General features: G+C 42.8%; 1 long non-coding RNA gene across 1 annotated transcript; it reads left to right on the top strand.

Moving 5' to 3' along the window:
• Window positions 1-789: 789 nt before the first annotated feature.
• On the top strand, window positions 790-20,454 carry LOC120403802. Its single transcript, XR_005597738.1, has 4 exons — window positions 790-1,124; window positions 12,294-12,489; window positions 19,788-19,871; window positions 20,374-20,454. It is a non-coding gene; the product is annotated as an uncharacterized LOC120403802 (long non-coding RNA).
• The last annotated feature ends 1,886 nt before the right edge of the window (window positions 20,455-22,340 follow it).

The raw sequence follows: 22,340 nt of genomic DNA, 5'->3' as shown, positions 1-22,340 counted from the left end.
TGTGGGGGGGGAATCCCACTGCACGCCACCCTCTCATTACAGGCACAGCCGCGGCCGAGGTTTCCCTTGGGGAGCAGGGGCGCAGGCGAGAGCAGGAGGAGGGAGCGAGGGGCGGGAAGGCGCTGCTGGGCGGAATACTAATCAGCCGGGTTCCCAGTCTGCAGCAGCCCCGCTGCCGGCGCTGCAGACACACACACACACACACACACCGCGAGCTCCGGCTCTCACACGCACCGCGCCGGGGGAAAGCACCGTGCTCCCGGCAGGCAGACAGGGCTCCCGTCACTTGCACCCCCAGGCTCGCCTCTTCCCCCCTTTCCCACTGCCCTTTGATGGCTTTCGTTAGAGACCTTCCCAGGAGCCGGGCCTTTCACCCCTGCCCCCTCCGGGCTGTCTCCGCGCCTAAGTTTGAACGCCCCGGGTGCCGCGCTCCCGCCGCCTCCTCCTCCGCGCGGGCTTGAAGAAAGAGGCGAGTGGAGCTGGAGCCCCGGCGGCGCCCATGGCAGGATTATCAGCGTCGCTCCATTCGCCCGCTCTGGCCCCTCTTGTTCCCAGCGGAGCGCTGATCTTCCCTGCCGGAGAGCCGCAGCGGGGGCATGTGAGCGCCTCACTGTGCCCCGTGGAGTGAGTGTCTCCTTCGCCACACTCACACACACACAAGAAGAAGAAGAAGCCCGTTGCTAAAGCGCTGGCAACTCGGCACGAACCAATGCAGATGCACCACCGGTTTTAGTGGGGGCTACTGCTTGCCTGGCAGGGTGGGTGGGAGGGTGGGGGGCTTCTGCCAGAGACCATCAGGATCGTTGCAATTACTAACTCCTCTCCTCCGGCTGCGGCTCCTGCTGGGTGACATGCAGTCCCTCATTTCTCCTGTGACCAAGGCTATTCTGGTAGCTTTGTTCATCTTTGCCATCCTCCTGATCCTCTATGTGATTCTCTGGTACATCTGCCGAGACGTGGATTGCGATCACGGAATCTGAGCTGGGATGCTGGGCAGCGGCTTAACATAGCAAGTGACAGACACACAAGCCAAACCAAAATCGAAGCCAGCCAAAAGAGCCCAGGGGAGAGAGCCACAGCCGAGGCACAACCTGAGATTGACCTTCAGAGATCAGGGTGACCCGGTGAGTCTCCACAGATCTTGTGTACAAACGCGGGTGGGGAGCGGGAGGGAGAGAAGAGAGAACTTCTTGTGCTTAATTAAGCAACGATTGTACAACAAAACCTTCCAGCTACACTTCTGATCTCAGAAACTACTGCAATGTCAGATTGCCTGGACTGCCTTCCACAGCTGTTCCGTGGGTGGGTATAGTTACCAAAAAGAAATTGTCCCTTTGGTTTTTCCTGCTTGTGCGGACCGTGTTTTCTGTCATTTTTATTCAGAGAACATTTTTTCTTCGCGGGGTCTTTCCGCTCAGCCTGCTCTTGCTAGGTCCCCCGTTTCTGTTTGATCGTGGGGCACTGTAGATATATACAATAGTACCGAACTATAATGGGATCCATGTCTTTATATTTGCTGCGAGAACTACTTTAAAAATGCGTCTGGTTGTTGGTAGTAGGGAAAGGGCTGGAAGGAAAGTGAGACTGATGTGGTGGTGCCTTTTGCAGCCCCACATTGGTATGCAGGAGGTAGCTGCAGTGCTAAACAGACCATAAAGGTGAGTCCATGCGATAGAAAAGCAAACGCTTCATCAATTTGAAGGAGAAAATCAAGGAAGTAATTGAAAATTAGAGAGAACATATATATTATTCACAAGGCAAAAGTACACACGTTTCATGGCGAAAACAAGGTTTTTTCCTCTCTTTTTTCTTTATTTTTTCCTTCTTTTTTCCTTTTGTAATAGATTTACTAAAAGAAAAAAATGTGCACTGTAAATTCTGAATGGCAAAAGCATTTGATTTGGTTTCCCCACGTTACCCTGTGCAAGAGGGTCAATGGCTAAGGGTTAAAAACCAAGCAAACCCAGCAGTCTCAGCATATGTTGATAAAGTGTGTAATTGCAGAATCGGTGAGCGCATATTTGAGGTGCACGGAGAACACTCCAGGAAACACATCCTGCGCTGTTATTATCCACACCTGAATGATTTTCATCCAGTGATTGCTATTGCTATTATTGTTGTATTTTGTTTTGCTACAGGGTGCTATCATACTGGGGTATCAGCATATTTAAAGGCATAGATACATTATCTTTAAAAATGAGAAGCCCTTTAGAAATGAAAAGGGTACTAAACGTTCAGACTGTGATGTTTCTGTCCTTGACCAAATAGCGTTGAGGAATGTGAATACACTGCTAACTACAGTATGTATTCCCTCTGACTGGGATATAGTCTGACTCTGTGTGTGTATCTATGTCTGTGTGTGCTGGGGAGTAAGAGAAAACTGAATTTGTTCTTAAAGAAAAGATACACAAGTGTAGTTAAATGCAACTGTGCAATTCAAGGTGACTTGATGCTGTATGTCTGTGATGGCAAGATTACTCTTAAGAACATAAGAATATAAAAATAGCCCTACTGGGTCAGACCAATGGTCCATCTAGCCCAGTATCCTGTCTTCTGACAGTGGCTAGTGCCAAGTGCTTCAGAGGGAATGAACAGAACAGGTAATCATCAAGTGATCCATCCCCTGTCGCTCATTCCCAGCTTCTGGCAAACAGAGGCTAGGGACACCATACTCTTACAACAGAATTCTTATTTGAAAGGCAATCTGTTGCAAAGATCCTATTTTAAAGTAGATTCGTTTCTCATTTTCAATTGTGATCAAATTGAAATTGCATCTCAAAGATCTCCTGATCTGGGTAGTGGATCTGTCTGGACATTACCGTTAACAGATCCTACTAATGTGATTATAGCAGCAGTGACATCAGTGTTTACTTGCCCTGCAACTACAGTAGCAATGCATTTGTTTACTTCGCTCATGCACACAGTGAAATGTCTGTTGCGCAACAATTCTGAACAGCAAAAAGATCATAAATGCATTTTAAATGGTGATGGGTATGTTTTTCAAATGCATCTAATTATTTAGAAATAAAACAATCCCCACTGCCTCCCCCCCAAACCCTCCTCATTTAAATATTGCAGTTTCACTACTAATAAACTAATTCCTTCCTAAGTAGCAAAGAGCTCTTCATACTTTAACATGCCAAACCATATTACATATCCCCTCCAAATGACAGCAATGCACACATTCTGCCTAAACCACAAATGGAGAAAAAAAATTCAATCCAATTATAATAACTCTATCATTTAGTGTTAATTATTTTACAGCAAATCAATGTCTAAATCATTCACATGCAGGGTAGGATGGAGTGGGGCAGATTAAAAAGTTTAGTGGCATCTGTGTTAAACATGAATATATGTGTGCATAGATAATAAATATTGAGTTCAAATACCATTAATTATTCATTTACCATGTTTCATAGGTCTGCTCATAACCAGTGTTAATCAGCCTCATATTTGTAGAGGCTCTGGTAAAGCATCATTGTCTTAGATTTATAGTTGCACTATTCAAAATCACTAGCTACATTTAGGAGCTATGCTTGTTGTCTATTATAATGTATTAATTAATGACAGATTACAAGCAACATCCTAAGAACATGAAAGTCACCCTTGCTATTTCTACAGTCTGACAGAGGGTGAAATTCTGGCCTCATTGAAGTCATTGGGAGTTTGACCATTGACTTCAATGGAACCAGAAGTTCACCCCAAATATGAGTTTGTAACAGGAAGGAATAACTACAACGGAGAGAACTGTCAAAAAGGTGGGGAAAAAATGTCAGTTGTAGTGGAAAACCTAAAAGAGATTTATTTTTTTGCTGAAAAGTCTGGAGAAAGTTTGATTTCCATTTTAGTTTTTTGCTAGCAAAAGGCACCCTGGGCTTCCTTTTTCCATTCGCCCAACCCGGCAGTCATTACCCAATTATTCTCTCCCTGTGTTTTCCTATTTCCCCCCAAACTGACATCTAAAAATTAATTTGTTACTGACTGAAGTATTAAGTATATTGAAATGAGATGGATAAGAAGTAAGGCACAGACCTTCAAAAGTATTTAGGCATCTAACTTCCATCCGTTTCAATGGGGGAATTAGCTGTCTAAATATGTGCGAGGATCTGGGGGTAACTCCATATTTATCAAGCCCATAATACAGCTCTTACAACTTCATGATTAGTACCAAAGAACTCCTCCCCTGATGGTTGGCTAAAACTCTGATTATGTTCCCATTGAAGCCAAAGGAAATGTTACTGTATTACAAAAGCTGTAGTGTAATATGTGAGAACTGTGTCATTATCTAAACAGAAGTTTAATATGCTATAGAAACAAGTTTTTAAAAGAAGATATTTTGATACATTACCTAGTTAGTATAAAATATTTTGAAAATTATCATATATTTTACAGTGAAAGTACAAATGTTACTGAATTTTACAGTTTAGCTATTATGACAGGGTAACATGAGTGGCATGGTCCCAGGAATGCCAGAGTTCAAATCTCAACTCTCACTCAGGCTTGCTGTATATCCTTGGACAAATGGCTTAGGACCCTATACAACATTCTTTACTCACTCCTTATCCAAGAAAAACCCAGTTCAAGTCTGTGGGAATTTTGCTTGAAAATGAAGGGGCCTGAGTAGGCACTTAACCTTTCAGTTTTGCCAGCTCTTGGTTTCCTTTTCTGTAAAATGGGGTTAATGTAGGCCAGATTCTCTGTGGTGTGCCCATTTAGCATTGCCTGCATAATCTGGTTCTATAGCTGTTTTAACAAACCCATTAAGGATCATACAAGTGTAAAGTGATCAAGATGGAAGCATTAGCTTAGGGGCTTTAATGCCATTCCCCTCCCTGATCTGGCAGAGCAGGGAAAAGGAGCCAGGACCAGAAGAAACAGTGTATGGCCAGGGTGCCTCTATCATACCGATCCTCAGCTGTGTTTTTGGCCCCCTGTGGCCATTGCAGTCATGTGCAAATTGGAAGACAGCAAAAGTGAACATAAAGCTACCTTTGCACAGTTCCAGCCCACAGTTTACTTATGGGTTTGATACAGGAACCATTTAGTGAAATTCTATGATCTATGTTATGCAGGTCAGACAATATGACCATAAGGGCCCCTTGTGGCTTTAAAATCTACAAACACATGCATTCTGACAAGCATTTAGTTTTATTTGAGGATCTGGCTTTATATATTCATAACCTGGCTCATGGGGGATTGTGAGTATTAATTAGGTAATGCTTGCAGAGCAATTTGAAAATGCAGAAGGGCCATCTAAATGTCAAATATTCTTCTTCTTATTCATGGGAGTAGAGTGCTACATGCTCAGATATATCTATGGCACATTGCATCTGCATCCTTTTCTCAACACTAATAATGATGCTGCCCTAATAATGTTAGTAAAAATCCCACATGGCTACACAGTGTTCTAAAATGCATCTATAAGTTAGACCACATCTTACTGAAATCCCACATCAGTTACATACCACTGCTTACTTTTCTGGTGTGTTCTCTACACACCAAATAGTTCAATACTGCTCCACAGAGGGAACATTTGATAAAAAGTATGTTGAAAAGTTGTACTGCCATTTCTCAGCAGGTAAAGAATAGCTAACATTTTCAGTTTCTTTGATGACTTTTTGTTTGTTTGTTTGTTTTCTGCTTTTTCTCCTAAGGTATAATATTTTGAGCTTTGACTGCTTAGGACATAGTTTGAAGACAAACTGCACAAATTGATTTTCCTGAAGTGTGCTGATAAAGTGATAAGAGTATTGGAGAGCTTTCCATACAAATCTGCACTACAATATTTGTAGTAGATAACTTTATATTTGTATTTGTAGTAAACTGCTTTTCCTTGTTCAAGTAGAGATCATTTAAAGTAAAAATAACATTCTTATTTTAGCATTCTGCTTTTTGTCTATGTTTTAATGTGCACTAGGGCCCAGATTTTAAAGATATTTAAATGCCTAGTATCCAGGTGTTTAAAACTCATTTAATTCAATGAGTGTTAGGCACTTAGGTGCTTTTGAAAATTCCAGTAGCCACATAAAAACATTAAAAATCTGGTCCTAAGTGAAAAGATTTGGGTTTAGTCCTGCATACATTTTCTGTGGTTGAGAATTATGTCTCTAATTCGGATACTTTGTTATGGTATTGTGGAATCCTGGAAATACTCTTTGGTGTTACAGCATGTTATTGTTAACAAGTTTAGATACAAAAGGGGCATATACCAGTAGAGTGGTTTTTTAAAAATATAAAAATATAATGAATTTGAATCATGATTGAGGTTTGGATTAGTGAGACACAGGGGTGGAAAAGATTGCCTGATTGTGTGTTTGTACAAGAGAGAGAAAGAAATGGCAAGAGAGAGCAGAGAAGAATATACCATCAAGAGGAAAGTAGAGAGACTCTAGAGAATTCAGATTCTGAAAAGTGCAGCTAATGTAGAGCAGAGTGCTTGTCTCAAAGGACATGAATTGTAACTTCTGTTTAAAAAAGTATTTTTTAGATAACTATGGGATTGAGATAGAAACCCATATCACTACAGCTACCTGAGATTTTTTATATGAATGCCTTTGTTCATTTAGGCTTGAAATTCATGTCTGTTTTAGCTCTCATATACATAAATGAACTTAACACTGGCAGTTTTGCAGTTACTTCATAGAGAATAAAAGAAAGATGATATTATACAATGGCACTTTAAATGAAATACACTCATAAAGGGAGGACATACATTGTAAACATACTATCCTCTTTCTTTAAAAATGCGTATAGATTCCATTTGCTACAGAAAAACATTGGTTGGTAGTCCATCACTGCTGCTGCTGCTGATATTGTAACAATTCTCATCTATAACTATTCATATGACTCTGAAGTCCAAACCCTAATGCAGAGCTGGTCTCACTGAGGACATAAGAAGTCCATATCTATGATGTTTGACGATGCAGCTTTGTAGCACCTTTCACATGCAGCCTGGAGACAATTTCATCGATCCCGCTCAAACCTGTTACATGCTGATCTTGTCAGAGACTGCCAATGATTCCTGTTCTGAACCATTTGCTTGAGTTCTTTGAGATTAATGCCAGCCCACTGGAGACTGCTCTTCTGATGATCTTTTAAGTGCTTATATGGACGACCCAGTTTTCTTTTGCCCTGCCTCAGCTCCCCATACAAGATCTGTTTTGGGAGACGGCAGTCTTCCCATTCTGATGACATGTCTGGTCCACCTAAGTTATATTCTCAATAGCATTTCCTCAATTCTGATTGTGTTTACTCTGTATAGGACCTTAATATTGTTCACTCTGTCCTGCCAGCGAATGCTCATTATTGAGAAGAGGAGGTACATGTGAAATTACTCGAGCTATTTAATGTGCTGTCTATAAAGAGTCCATGTTTTAGATCCATACAGGAGAGATGTTAGAACCACTGCACTGAAGATATTCAATTTGATGGAGAGACATACGTTTTGTTGGTTAAAGACTTTTGTTTGGAGTCTCCTGGCTGGCCTTACTGATTCTGGAGGCAATCTCCTTATCAAGGGAACTGTCACTTGAGATGGTGCTGCCCAAATATTTGAACTGATCCACATTTTTCAGCTGTTTGCCTTAGATGAAGGTGGCTGGCACTGGGACATTGGAATGAGGAACTGGTTGGAACAAGAACTCTCTTTTACCGAGACTAATGGTGAGACCAAAGAGCTGAGATGCGTCAGAAAATCTATCAACGATGACCTGAAGGTCATCATATCTATGAGTCACCAAGGCGCAGTCATCTGCCAAAAGGGCCTCGGTGAGAAGTCTCTCCAGCATCTTGGTCTTAGCATGGAGCCTTTGAAGATCAAAGAGGTAGCCATTGAGTTGGTAGCAGATGTATATCTCTTGATCCAAGTCCCTTGTGGCATAGCTGAGAACACAGGCAAAGAACAAATTGAACAGCACTGGAGCAAGTACACAGCCTTGCTTCACTCAATTCGAGATTTTGAATGCATCAGAAGAGTCCCATTTGAGAGCACTTGCATTGTTATGTGGTCATGGAACCTTCCTTGGCAGTCCAGTTTATGTAGAATAGCCCATAGACCCTCTCTGTTGACTGTATCAAAAGCTTTGGTCAAGTTGATGAAGACCGCATACAAGTCCATGTTCTGCTCCAAACATTTTTCTGGACCTGCCTTATGACAAAAATCATGTCTGTAGTATTATGACCTGGTCTGAAACCCCACTGTGCTTCTGGCAGATTCTCCTCAAGTATGTTTGCAATGAGTCTGTTCAGTAGAATGTGAGCTAGTATTTTCCCTGCTGTACACAGGAGAGAAATACCTCTGTAATTTCTGTAGTCAGCTTTACTGCCTTTGTTTTTGAACAGTGATACAATAATAGCATTTCTTCTTCCTCTCAAATGCTATTCGAGATGTCGTGGAACACCTCAATAGCCTTTGCGCCTGCTACTGTGTACAGTTCTGCTGGAATACAATCCTTTCTGGACACTTTGACAGAGTTCAGTTGTTTGATGGCTTTCATGACCTCTTCAACTGATGGAGGGAGATTGAGATCCTCTTTGAAGGGTTTCTCAGGTAATTGATCAAGGTCATGCTGATTGATTGTGGATGGTCTCTATTGAGTAGACTATTGAAGTGTTCAGCCCAGCTCTGTATAATTCCCTCCTTGTCTTTGATGAGGGTTATGCCATCTGCCAACTTCAGGTGAACTGTGCCAGAGTTAGATGGTCCGTAGGCTGCTTTGAGAGAGTTAAAGAACATCTTTGCATTGTTCGTATCTGTGTAATGCTGAACTTCTGCAGCCTTCCTCTCCCACCACTCATCCTGCATTCTCCTCGGTTCAAACTGGGCCTTGCTTTGTAGGTATTTAAACCTATATTTCTTTGAGATGGAAGTGAGATCATTCTGCCATTCAACAAATGCTTTCTGATTGTCACTTAGGAGTTTGGAAATGTCCTTACTGTTCTCATTGAACCAGTCCTGGTGTACACTTTTCTTTGGCCCCAGCACTGGTTTAGCTGTGTCAATAATCACATCTTTAAACTGGTTCCATTTTTCTGTTGGGTTGCCAGTGATTGATGGGCATGATAAAAGCTTGTCATCAAGTGACTACTGAAACTGCACCTGATAGTCAATGTGCTTGTGCTTTGCTATGTTGAAGGCTGTTTTGTTGAGCCTGGGGTGCTTGCGATGTGAGGGGATAATATGCAGATTGAGCATTGCTCTTACCAATCTGTGGTCTGTCCAGCATTCTGCGCCACGCATGGCTCTGGTAATTTTGACATCGCAGATATGGTGGGTGATACCAGAGTCTATCAGGTGTCATAGTATGGTTTGTGGGTGCATCCATGGAAAAGTATATCGATATCAAAAATATTTTTGTACTTGATCTTGTTCCCAATAAATTCAGTGGGAGCTTTGCCGCTGACTTCAGTGAGAGAAGGGGTAGACCCTTGAGTGCTGGGGGAAAAGGTATTAGATAGTTAACTTAGTATGACCACGAAATAAACATATGTACAGAAAGTAGGAAGGAGGGAGTAACGGAATCTTAATATTTAATCCTAAAAAAAGCAAAGTCTGCACACAAAAGAACACACTTTTCATATTTTCTACATTGTATGTTTATGGTGAAAAAGAAGGAAATCTCCTAGAAGACATGAGAGATTAAGGTTATACATAATGAGGCCTGTTGTACAATTATTGTACTTGGTGTATGGTTATATCTTTAAAAAGAACAAACTGTTTGGATATGATTCCTATAAAATCTGTCTAACAAAATGGTTTGATGTGACTGGAACAAGAGAACATATGTGCTAAGTGCAGAAAAATACATTATCTTTTGTTCAGTAGCATCTTTCAAATTGATTGTATTTCAGGATAATAATCCAGTAGATGATGATAAACTTTATCTGCTAATTCAGTATCCATTTCTATTGTAGGTTGTATGTACTGTGAACTCTGTTAAATGAGTACTTGACAAACCACTTGGAAAATAGACTTATAATGCCTATAGTAATAATTAAGTAAGGTCTTCAGGGAAAATATATTGACACAGCTGACTTGTAGGACACATTTCTTAAAAAACATTTCTTTCAGTTAATGCATTTCTGAAGATTAACATCATCACCCTTGTGAGATATGTATATCTAGCAGGGATTAAAACTAACTAAATTGGTAATCAATCTCTGTTCTAATTACTTTTTTTTATTTCACACTGTAATACCATTCTGGCAAGCCTACTAGGGATTACAACTAAGTGGAAGATTAATGGAATGTTGGTATCAGTGAAGATAAAATAAAGACTCTGTGAGCATACAGAAAGATACACATTGGTATAAGTTTGCAGTGGCTGAAAAAGTGTAAGTGATCTGGAGTAAGAATTAGGAACTGAGGAATGTACATTTACCCATTGAAAATGGAGATTCAGAAGGATGAGGTATTGCTAGACCAAATCTAACCCCCGTCCCCCACAAAAAAAATCACTCTGTAATATAAAGATTATGCTGGAGAGAGAGACAAGACTGTTGTTGGAAGTCAAGGACTTGGCATGTCATGATGTGTGATGAAGGTGAGGTTTATATGGCCAAATCTTACAAATACTAGATTACTTCCTGTGAATTCCTAGGAGCACACATGAGCTACTTCTAGTGAGCAATCAGTTGTATTCAGTGAGGAAAATAATAATTCTTTGCTCTTATATAGCATCTTTAGTCCATAGATCTCAAAACACTTTACAAAGGAGGTATCATTTTACAGATGGGGAAACTGAGGCATAGAGTGGTTAAGGACTTGCCCCAAGTTCACACAGCAAACAAGAGGCAGTACCTGGAACTAGAACTAAGTTCACCTGACTTGGGGTCCGGCGCACTTTTCACTAGGACACACTGGCTTTAGATTCTCCTACTAGAATACTAGCTGGCCTTAATGTCCCTCTGTTGGCTCTCAACCTGTTCCAGGCCAAATAGCCCAAACAGGAGAGATGTCAGCTTTCAAAAGAGTGTGTGTCTGGACCCAGTGACAGGACTTCCTAACCCATACTTGATCAAACAGCTATGCAGCAGCCTTAATCATCCTGAGAGCTTACTCTGCTCAGCAATTCACACATGCCTACCACTTACATAACTCCTCACCTCTGCCATGCCTGAATCTAGAGCTGAAGTGATCTAAATACATAGAAGTGCATCACTGGAAAACCTGAACCACTATAATGAGATATGGAGGGAGAATGCTGCCTCCAAATACAATACTAGTTCTGGAGTATAGGGTCTAGAATCACTAGGCCTGTATATTTTGTACATCTCCTATACCTCCAGTGCAACAGCTAACACACTTTTGGCATTACAGAACAATAAATCATAATAACTCAGATCATTGTATTTTGTGTTGGGCATACCTCTGTGTATTACTATGGGTTTTCTTTAGTGTACATAGTGTTCTTGCATCATTACTGCATTCTATTAAAGGTGCACATTACTTCTCAAAATGCATTACACATACTATAGTTCCCAGGTCATTTGGGCAGTATAGTATGTGTAACTATTTGTACTGTAGGGTTTGCAAGCAGGTTGCACTCAAATCTGACCTGCTTTGAGAAGAGGAGCAATTACATGGGAGTTATCATGAGAAACCAGTGCAAACGACTGCAGTGTTTTACTCCCTTATGTAGATTGAATGTTGGGAATGGTGTAACTTTCTCTGTTATGCATTTCCCTTACTGCACTGAGCCAAGAGTGGACTTTAATGAAGATGGGAGTCAGAATAGAGTGGATTACTAAGCTTTTAGCGGGGGAACCTTATACTTCTCTGCCTACATTACTATTTACTCAGAAATTGCAATATCAAGCTAAAAATGGTAGCCATTTTCAATATACCACCAAAATACTGTAAATTAGAGCTGCAGTGAACTAATCATCAGAGATTCAAACTCTGATTCTCTCGGAATAGTTCACAGACTCACTGTCATTCACCCATTAGACTCAAGAAAAGCAAGACAGAGATGACAATATTTATATTTCTTATTCAATTTATTTTATTTGCAATTATGTCAGATCACAATGAAAGCTGTTTTGAGCCTGGAACAAAATGACTTTTCCATATTTGAATGCTTACATTGTTTTCTTGGAAGTTGACTCTAATTTATCCCCATACAGGCTTGCAAGCCTGGAGAGCTTTTAAATAAAAGGAGTAAGAAAAGAGAATGTGAGGCTGCTAGGTGGATTCGTATCAACCCTCTCATCTCTAAAAACAAATCATACATCAGCTAGCAAGAACATATATTGCACTATAGAATTATATAAAGGTCTTTTTTTACATTTTACAGTATGATAAAATAAGTGGATCGGCCATGAATAATGCAGATTTGTAAGCTGTGTTCAAGAACTTACATGAATTTACCACACTGTGAGGAATCAAGTTTCTATCTCCTTGGACTATCCCCTTCCAGACACCAAGTTGAGACCAAATTCATTTAACTTGATTCTGCCAGTGGGACTGAATATGGGATCCAGAGATCAAAGGTTAGTATATATAAATTACAAACCAACTGTTGCCATTTTGCTTCATAAAGCTCTCAGTGTTACCAATGAGGTCAAATGCAGAGTAGAAACATTTTTGGCAATTGCAAGCAGGAATCAGGTAACAAATTCTGAAAAGATTACTTCAAATACCTAAAGCTGTATGTATCTTTCATGACAAATTCTGTTCCCAGTCACACTGGTAAAAAGGCCATTGAATTAAATGAGTTTTCACTGGTATAGCTGAGACTAGAATTTTGCCCACTTTTGGACAGATCTTTAGCTGATGTAAATCAGAATAGCTCCATTGAAGTCAATGGAGCTATGCAAAGTTACACCAGGTGAAGATCTTGTCCTATGTGTAGGAGTATGCATATATGTTTACATATTGCATATTTAATTCAAATAACATCTTTAGCTTACAGATAGAGAGAAGTGCTTCTTACTACTCGGTATTAACTTTTAGAATGCTGTGCTGTACAACATTGTTAGTCAGATTTAGGGCAGATGTTGGGTGACTCAAGCTTGTGCATACACTGTAACTCCTGTTTCTGTGATGTACTAGTATAGTAACACTAAAGTTGCCTTAGGCCTGGTCTACACTGGGACTTTAATTTGAATTTAGCAGCGTTAATGCGAATTAACCGCGCACCCGTCCACACCAGGAAGCCATTTAATTCGACATAGAGGGCTCTTTATTTCGAATTCTGTACTCCTCCCCGACGAGGGGAGTAGCGCTAAATTCGACATGGCCATGTTGAATTAGGCTAGGTGTGGATGCAAATCAAACTTAGTAGCTCTGGGAGCTATCCCACACTGCACCACTCTGTTGACGCTCTGGACAGCAGTCCGAGCTTGGATGCTCTGACCAGCCACACAGGAAACGACCTGGGAAAATTTGAATTCCTTTTCCTGTCTGGGCACTTTGAATCTCATGTCCTGGTTGGACATCGGGGCGAGCTCAGCAGCACCGGCAACGATGCAGAGCTCTCCAGCAGAGGAGTCCAGGCAATCCCAGAATAGAAAGAGGTCCCAGCATGGACTGACCGGGAAGTCTTGGATCTGATCGGTGTGTGGGGCGATGAGTCTGTGCTTTCGGAGCTGCGCTCCAACAAACGGAATGCGAAGACCTACGAGAAGGTCTCCAAAGCCATGACAGACAGAGGATACAGCTGGGATGCAATGCAGTGCCGCGTGAAAGTCAAGGAGCTGAGACAAGGCTACCATAAAATCAAAGCGGCAAACGGACGCTCCGGAGCCCAGCCCCAGACATGCCGGTTCTACGAGGCACTGCATGCCATTCTCGGTGGGTCTGCCACCACTGCCCCACCAGTGTGCGTGGACTCTGATGAAGGGATAGTGTCGACGGCCAGTTCCTCGTCGACGTTCGCAGATGGGGAAGATGAGGAAGGAGATGAGGAGGGGGAGGCAGTCGACAGCGCTTACAACGCTGATTTCCCTGACAGCCAGGATCTCTTCATCACCCTCACTGAGATCCCCTACCAACCCTCCGCAGCCGTTACCACGGACCCTGAATCAGGAGAAGGATCAGTGCTTTAAACATGTAAACTTTTATTATTAATGGAACAGGAAAATAGACTAGGCGAACAGAAGGTCTATATGCAGGGGAATGGAACAGGCATCTTCCGTGGAGATCTCCACGAAGCTCTCCTGGAGATAGTCGAAAAGCCTATGGAGGAGGTTCCTGGGGAGAGCTGGCTTATTGGGTGCTCCGAGGTAGCACACTTTTCCGCGCCACGCTCTCAGCTGGTACTCCGGGACCAGTGCCTTGACGAGCATCGCAGCATAGGGCCCTGGCTTGTGCTGGCTTTCATTCAGCATGCGCTCCCTGTCTCTCCGTGACACCCTCCTCAGGGTGATCTCACGCGCAGACTCCTGCATGGAAGTAGAGTGATTTGTGTACTATTACTATTGGTAGTGCTTCACTGTTCCTTAGAACAACAAGAAGCGTCACTTTAGAGCCACGTGCTGGAGGCTATAGAGTGGCAGCATACAGGGATCTTTTCCAAGGGAAAACCGCGAGGGGGTGGAACAGGGGCAGAGTTTATGCTTTCAGGATTGCCTGCAGCAAGAGGACAGAGCTGGACATTGACTTTTAAGCAGCCAAAAGCCTTTGGCTTACCATGCCTGGCTGCTCCACGGATTCAGCTTTCCTGCCCCGCTTGTCTGGTCTGCAGTGCAATACCCCAGGCAATGAAAGCGAATGCAGATAAATCGAACTTTCCCTGAGTGAGTGCTCAGGAGATAGGTGCTGTCCATGGTCTGGTTCACAGGCAATGAGTAGACTATGTTTCATTTTTAAGAAAAGGCATCTTTGTAAGCAATTCACTCCCTTTTCCCCCTCACACAGCTGCAACAGTATCCCGACCTGCTCCACCATGCCCCTCACAGAGGCTGGTGCAGATTAGATGTCGTAAGAAAAGGACCCGGGACGAGATGTTTGCAGAACTTATGGGCTGCTCCAGAGCAGAAGTGGACCAGCAGAGCCAGTGGAGGGAGAACCTCACACAGCAGCAGCGCTCACACAGCGAACGGGAGGACAGATGGCGTCAGGAGGACCAGCAGGCGACTCAAACGCTGCTTGGACTACTGAGGGAGCAAACGGACACGCTCAGGTGCCTTGTCGATGTTCTACAGGACCGCAGGCAGGAGGACAGAGCCCCCCTGCACTGTGTCTGCAACCGCCCTCCCCTGCCACACACTCCAATACCCACCTCTCCCAGAATAACAAGAAGGAGGGGTACCAAGGGCCGTGAAAACTGTCACTGCACCACAGCGGACTGCTAAATTACCCAAAAGTTCTCAGTCCCTAGATTTTGAAAAGTTCTCACCTTTACTGTGTTGTCGAGTATTAAAAGTAGTTTGCTGTTAATTACTGTTTCTGTCATGTTTGTTTGCTGAAGACTTTCTGTGAATGGGGGAGAGGGGTTTGGTAATTGCATAGGACAGTCACCATGAACAGGTTACAGACATGGGGGCAGGATCAACAGCAGGTTACTCACTGAGTGCAGTCACTAGGCACCCTGGTCAGTCTGTGAGGTGTTTTTAATGTTCTCTTCATAGGCGACAGGTGCCCTGCTCCAGGTATACTTGGAGGTGGGTCTCTCCCCCGGCCCAGCCTGGATCGGGCCCTGGCCCACGCGGGTCTCCCCCCGCCCCGTCAATTCCCTGCCTGGAGCAGGTCCCAGCGCCCACCTGCCACCCCTCCCCCGGTGTGTCGTCACTCCCGCGCTGTGTCCCTACCTGACAGTAGAGCGGCTACCGGCACAAATGCTGTCTGCTGCCCCAGGGTACTAGCGCCTGCCATCCACAAATGGCAAGGCAGGTTGCCATCACCCTGCCCTTCTACCGTTGCCCTGAGCCTCCACAATGCCCCAAACCCTCAGCCCCAGCCACAGCCCGCAACCCCCTACGCCTCCTCCCGCTTCCCACACACCCCTCACCCCTCACCCCCATCCCCAGCCCTGAGGCTGCACCCAAACTCCGTCCCAAAGCCTACACCCCTCACCCCTTCCTGCACACCCACCTGTAACCGTCCTCCCCCAGAGAACGCTGTAGGAGCAGTAGCCTATCATTCCTAGAGTCTAGAAGCGGTCTCTACATCACTGCACACCCTACCCACCACAGTCCGCGTCCCTGTTTCAACCCTTTGACGCGAAATCATTATTAAAGAAAAGGTTTTTAAATAGCAATGCTCCATTACCTTTATTTTTACACATGTGTTGGAAGGGGGCAAACGGGGTGAACGGGGTATGAGACTGCAGAGGAGAGTCAACAGTAAATGGGTAAAGAAATGGGCAGGTTCAGCTTCTCTGTAAAGCAACTGGACAGTCATAGGTTACCCTGCTCTCTGAGGAACCTAGCTTTCAAAGCCTCCCGGATGCACAGCTCTTCCCACTGGGATCTTCTAATGGCACGGGTGTCTGGCTGAGCGTAATCCGCAGCCAGGCGATTTGCCTCAACCTCCCATCCCGCCATAAAGGTCTCCCCCTTGCTCTCACAGAGATTGTGGAGCACACAGCAAACTGCAATAACAATGGGGATATTGTTTTCGCTGAGATCCGAGCGAGTCAGTAAGCTCCGCCATTTCCCCTTGAGATCTCCGAAAGCACACTCCACCACCATTCTGCACTTGCTCAGCCGGTAGTTGAAGAGTTCCTTCTCACTGTCCAAGGCGCCTGTATAGGGCTTCATGAGCCAGGGCATTAGCGGGTAGGCTGGGTCCCCGAGGATCACTGTAGGCATCTGCACATCCCCAACAGTTATTTTGTGGTCCAGGAAGAAACTACCTGCCTGGAGGCATTTAAACAGACCAGAGTTCCTGAACACACGCGCGTCATGAACCTTGCTCAGCCACCCGACGTTGATGTTGGTAAAGCATCCCCTGTGGTCCACCAGTGCTTGCAGCACCATTGAAAAGTAGCCCTTTCGGTTAATGTACTGGCTGGCCTGGTGGTCCGGTCCCAGGATAGGGATGTGAGTCCCATCTATAGCCCCACCGCAGTTTGGGAATCCCATCGCGGCGAAGCCATCTATGATGACCTGGACGTTTCCCAGGGTCACTACCTTCAAGAGCAGGAGTTCAACGATTGCGTTGGCTACTTGCATCACAGCAACCCCCACGGTAGATTTGCCCACGCCAAAGTGGTTCACTACTGACCGGTAGCTGTCTGGCGTGGCAAGTTTCCAGAGGGCTATGGCCACTCGCTTCTGCACTGTCAGGGCTGCTCACATCCTGGTGTCCTTGCGCTTCAGGGCAGGGGACAGCAAGTCACACAGTTCAAGGAAAGTGCCCTTACGCATCCTGAAGTTTAGCAGCCACTGTGATTCATCCCAGACCTGCAGCACTATGCGGTCCCACCAGTCCGTGCTTGTTTCCCGGGCCCAGAATCGCCATCCCATAGCATGAACATGACCCATTGCCACCATGATCTCCACGGCGCAGCGTCCCGTGCTTTCTGACAGGTCTGTGCCAGTCTGAGACTTCATGTCCTCACCGCGCTGCCGGAGCCTCCTCGCCCAATTTCTCAGCATCTGACTGTTGAAGAGGTGTACGATAAGGTGCGAGGAGTTGACAACGGCCATAAGTGCAGCGATGATCGCAGCGGGCTCCATGAACGCAGTGGAGTGCTGTGGCGTCCGCGCTGTCACTTATAACAGGAAAAGTGCGCGAACTGATTTCCCGCCGGCGGGAGTGACGGTTGAATGCTGACAGTTACCAAGGACCACCCTCGACACAGTTTCCCCCCCCAGCATGCATTGGGGGAAATCCCAGAATTCCAATCGGCAGCGGGGAGTGCGGGAACTGTGGGATAGCTTCCCACAGTGCACTGCTTCCAAAGTCGACGTTTGCCCCGTTACTGTGGACTCACACAGTCGAATTAGTGTATTTAGTGTGGATACACAAATTCGACTTCATAAGGTTGATTCCACAAATTCGACTTAAGTTGATTCAAAATAGTCTTGTAGTGTAGACATACCCACAGATACAGTTCTGAAGAGATATAGAGTTCCTTAGAAATACAGTTCTGGAACAGGTGTTTGAATCACGTAATCCTTTATTTTATCAATTGGTTGAATTGATATATTCATGTAAGAAGAAAACCCTGTTTACTTTCCTCACAAAGTCAGTGGGTCTACTTGTGTGAGGAAGATAAGCAGAATTTGCCCTGAAATGTTAGGACAATTGTGCTAGTTAGGACGACACGTAGCTGGGTTGAATCTTGTAAAGTCTTTATGCACAGAATTCTCATTTGAGTCAATGGGAGTTCCATGTACGGAATGCATGTGGGATGGACCCCACAGTTTAGACAGGATTTTGGCAAATCTTACTTGTACAACTTAATTCTAATATGCAGCCATACCCCCGCCACCCCAGCTATCTAACAGCCTCATCCTGCTCCCTCTGAAACTGTTTCAGTGGAAACATGATCAGGCCTGAAGCCTGGGCTGATGTTTATAGAGAACCGTAAAGTGGTTTTGTGCTGTGGAGTAGACAGATCTCTGCTAGGGGATAGATTAAACTCAAAATTATTTTAATTCACAATCTAATCTGGATTTGAAAATGAGTCTTTGGATTTAAAAGATAAATGCATTAACCCAGTGTACCAATAGTTCCCGTTCTCTTGCTGTCACTGGTCAGTGTAGTTCGCAGACCTGAATGCCTTCTTTTGCTAGATGGAGAACACTAGTAGAGGAATGCTGAACCTTGCTATTTCAGCTGTAAAAAGTTAGAGAATTTATGCAATAGCAGCAGCAAATCTCAAAATAAACGACCCTCCCAGACATTTATATGGCTGTTTATTTCCTTTTTTGTTTGTTTTTAAAAATGTTTATGTGATACATTTTAAAGGTTTATCACCCAATGTACTCATCAAAAAGAATTTTTAAAAGTCGAAAGGAGATATTGTCAATTGTCTATTATAAATTTCTCTCCCCATTTTTCTATGTCCATTAAATAAGCCTAGATTTCCCCCTGTTATATTATCTGTTTTTCTGCCTTTTATTGTAGTGTTTCTAAAAGGGAATATAGATTGACAGTGCTGAAAAAGGAAAGGTTAGATTCCCCAGCTGTTTCAAAGCAGTAGTTAGTGCACCTGATGATATGAAACATAGGTGGCTTTATACCACTTATTCACTCTTCCTTCTGTCTCCTCCAGGGACACTGCTAGAAGCTGAAACAATCTTTGTCACAAATTAGAGCAGCCTCAGAGTTGCTCTAACTTCTGCTGGTGGATAAAATCCTGGAAAGGTTGCGCCATTGGCAAAAATCACTAGAACACATCATGCAATTCTCATTATCTCTCAAATGTGACTACATTCCTCCCCAACCCAATCCCTTGCTAAAAAAAACCCTACAATGGGAAAGGGGGGAGGAACAAAGCAGGAATAACTAGCAGAAGATTCCTCTACACCAGGGGAATCCTCAGCTGTTGCCTTAAGGCAGTTTTAAGACCCTTTAGCACTGCTGTAGCACAATGATGACTAAAACTGCCATAAGATGACAGTAGTTGAGGATAGCCCTAATGTTGGGTAGTCCTCAGATGGGACAGACATTTCAGTGAAGTGTCCTAATTTTAGACATGCCGAACACTTTCATTTTTATACCAATATGTGGTTTTAGATGACAAAGAATTGTGGACTAAATCTTTCTGAAATCATCACTTAAAACCTTGTCAAATAAATGGAGAAAATATTTAAAGAAAAGGGAAAATTATTTCATTTACTGTAGCTTGTTTTCCAGATGTTTCCCTGAAATATCCCTCTGTTTTATTGTTTAGCTGTGCTAAAGGGACATTATATCACAGAAACATGGAAGGCCAAGAAAATCTATGGACAAAAAATGCACTCTCAGAGTAAGAAAGGTAAAGAACAAGCAAAGGTGAAAATGTATTAAGAGTTTCTATGTCTTGTTCATATCACAACTTGTGAAAGCACAAGATCCTTCCTAACAAGCATCTCACTGGCACAGACAATTGCATACTTCGATTTAACAGTATTGTAGGATTTGCCTGTTCTCAGCTTTTTGTTTACAATGTTAGGGCCAATTAAATGAGGCCCTACTCAGTGCTCAGAGCAAACTACTAATACTTTCAATAGGAATTTTGCCTGAGTCAGGATTGTAGGATAGCTTGGAATAAGTAATGCAGGCATGAGAATTTTGAAATGGTATTTGTGAGACATTTTATGGTGTAAGCTGTACTGGGTAGCTTACATTGTGGGTGGTACCAGAAACAAATAGTAAAATAAGGATGATGGTGATGCTTATGTCTATAACTGAGAATGTAGTAGTAACAGGTGTGCATACTGCTAAACCATGGTGCCTGTCCCATTTTCTAAACATCTATAAATAATTCTGTCTTTCAGGTTGGATGTGGCACCTCAAAGTTATCTTATCACATCTCCCTATCTCTCCACATGCAAGGAAGCAATAACAACAATGCTAAGATATTATAGTAATTCAAGAAAATAAAATATTTTTGAAAGTGAATGATATTTGAGTACCATTCTTTGTCTCATAATGTCAAAGTAAAAGCACAGCTAATAAAATGACTAATAGCACTTAGAGCAGTTTACTGACACTGAAAACCTTGTCATTTTTAAAGAAGAATAAAGGCAATTGCTAACAGGAGAAAAATATGTTGTTGGGCAGCGAGGTTAGTCTCCCTGCTGTGACCAATGTAAGTGGCATGCCTCTTAAATAATATCTCATTCTTTTTTTAATGTAAAAGTGAGAGCCAATCCTTTCAATGAAAGAAGACAGTGTCTTTCGACTCAGTTTTAAAAAACCCAAATCAAAAGCCAAACTGCAGATTATATTTTATTAAAACGTGAAAGCCAGAAATGTTTGAAGATATCCTTGACCTTCAAGCTCTTTTCTGAAATATGGGAACAACAGATGGGGATTGTGAATGTTTAAAATTGCATGAACGAACACATTTAGAAATGGATGGAGTGCTAATGAAGTCTAGAAACATTCTTGTTGGGTTCAGATGGCAGAGCTGCCTAATAAATTAAGGAACTGCCCAACAAAGGCAATGATCAACCATGGCATGTTGGCAAAGACAAACACACAGGTCCTTATTAGTGATACAATATAAAAGCAACATCAATTTAAACCCCCTCCCGTGTCAAGAGTGCTAAGCTAATGATTTGCCCTTTTACACTTGGAGCACCGTGTTACATAAAGGATCTCCAATCACCGTGGACTGGATGTAACAAACATGACCTAAATGGAATGATGTGGCTACTGCACACTAACTCTTTTTGTTAAGAAATTTGGAAGATAACATATGTGACATGAGAAGGGCTATAATCAATTTAAATGGTCTATTAGAAAAAAAAAAGACTTATTTCAATGAAAGCTCTAGGAATCCTGTGTTTCATCCATACAGATATTAATAGTCCATCATCATGTAAGCAACATGGTTTTATGTACTATTTTATTTATTGGGACAGAAGAATGTAAATAAAAGGTCTAGCAGGGATCAGGAGTTATTAATATTTAAAAAAAAACTACCTACATTTAGAAACGGACTATTTGCTGTAGAAATCTAAAGTACTGAAAATATTGCCTCATCTTTTAAATAATGAAAGGCCCTGAATTGATAAGAACAATCCTTCTTGCCTTACTCATGCAAAAGTTCCAGTGAATTTTGCAAGAATAATATAATCAGGATTTGCCCCCCGCCAATGCATTTATTCAGAAACTATTGCTAAAAGAACTATAGCTGGAATCCTTAAGCGATAAAAATTAAAATTACATCCAGGCTTGCCACCAGCATGCACTCTATTACAAAGGAGTGCAAAACTAGCCATGTCGGTACTATATATGTAAATTATTTTCTAAATGGGAAAAATACCTTTAAAGTGTTTTCATTTCATTCCATCTTGCCTATCCGACAAGATCATATTTGGAAACCTGTTTGCTAGGGCTTCAAAATTTCCCTGTTTGTTAAAAGGACAGTTAAGTGATTATTTTTATACCTTTTTACAGAAGCTCCATTTTCTGTTATACCTCTAGGAAACTTGAAAATGATTGTGTTCCCTACCAATTTTGCCATGGAAATTTACATCAACATTTACAACTTTAGCTTATGATCGTGCCTTATTACCTAGCCAGAATATCTTTGTTTATGCACGGGTATCACTGATGATGAAAACATAGCTCTCAGAATAGTATGCATTAGTGAAGGGTTCCTGCAAAGTTGGCAGAGTGAATACAAAATAAGGGTACAAATGCATCCCTCGGCTAATTCAGTTGGAGATACCCCATGGATGAATTTGGCCCTATGTTTTTATAGGCATGACATCTCTTGCTTTTTATTGTTATT

This window comes from Mauremys reevesii, linkage group 1, assembly GCF_016161935.1.
Source record: "Mauremys reevesii isolate NIE-2019 linkage group 1, ASM1616193v1, whole genome shotgun sequence".
NCBI lineage: Eukaryota > Metazoa > Chordata > Testudines > Geoemydidae > Mauremys > Mauremys reevesii.
Note: the sequence above shows the minus strand (reverse complement) of the source record. Positions and strands in the feature narration are given on the sequence as shown.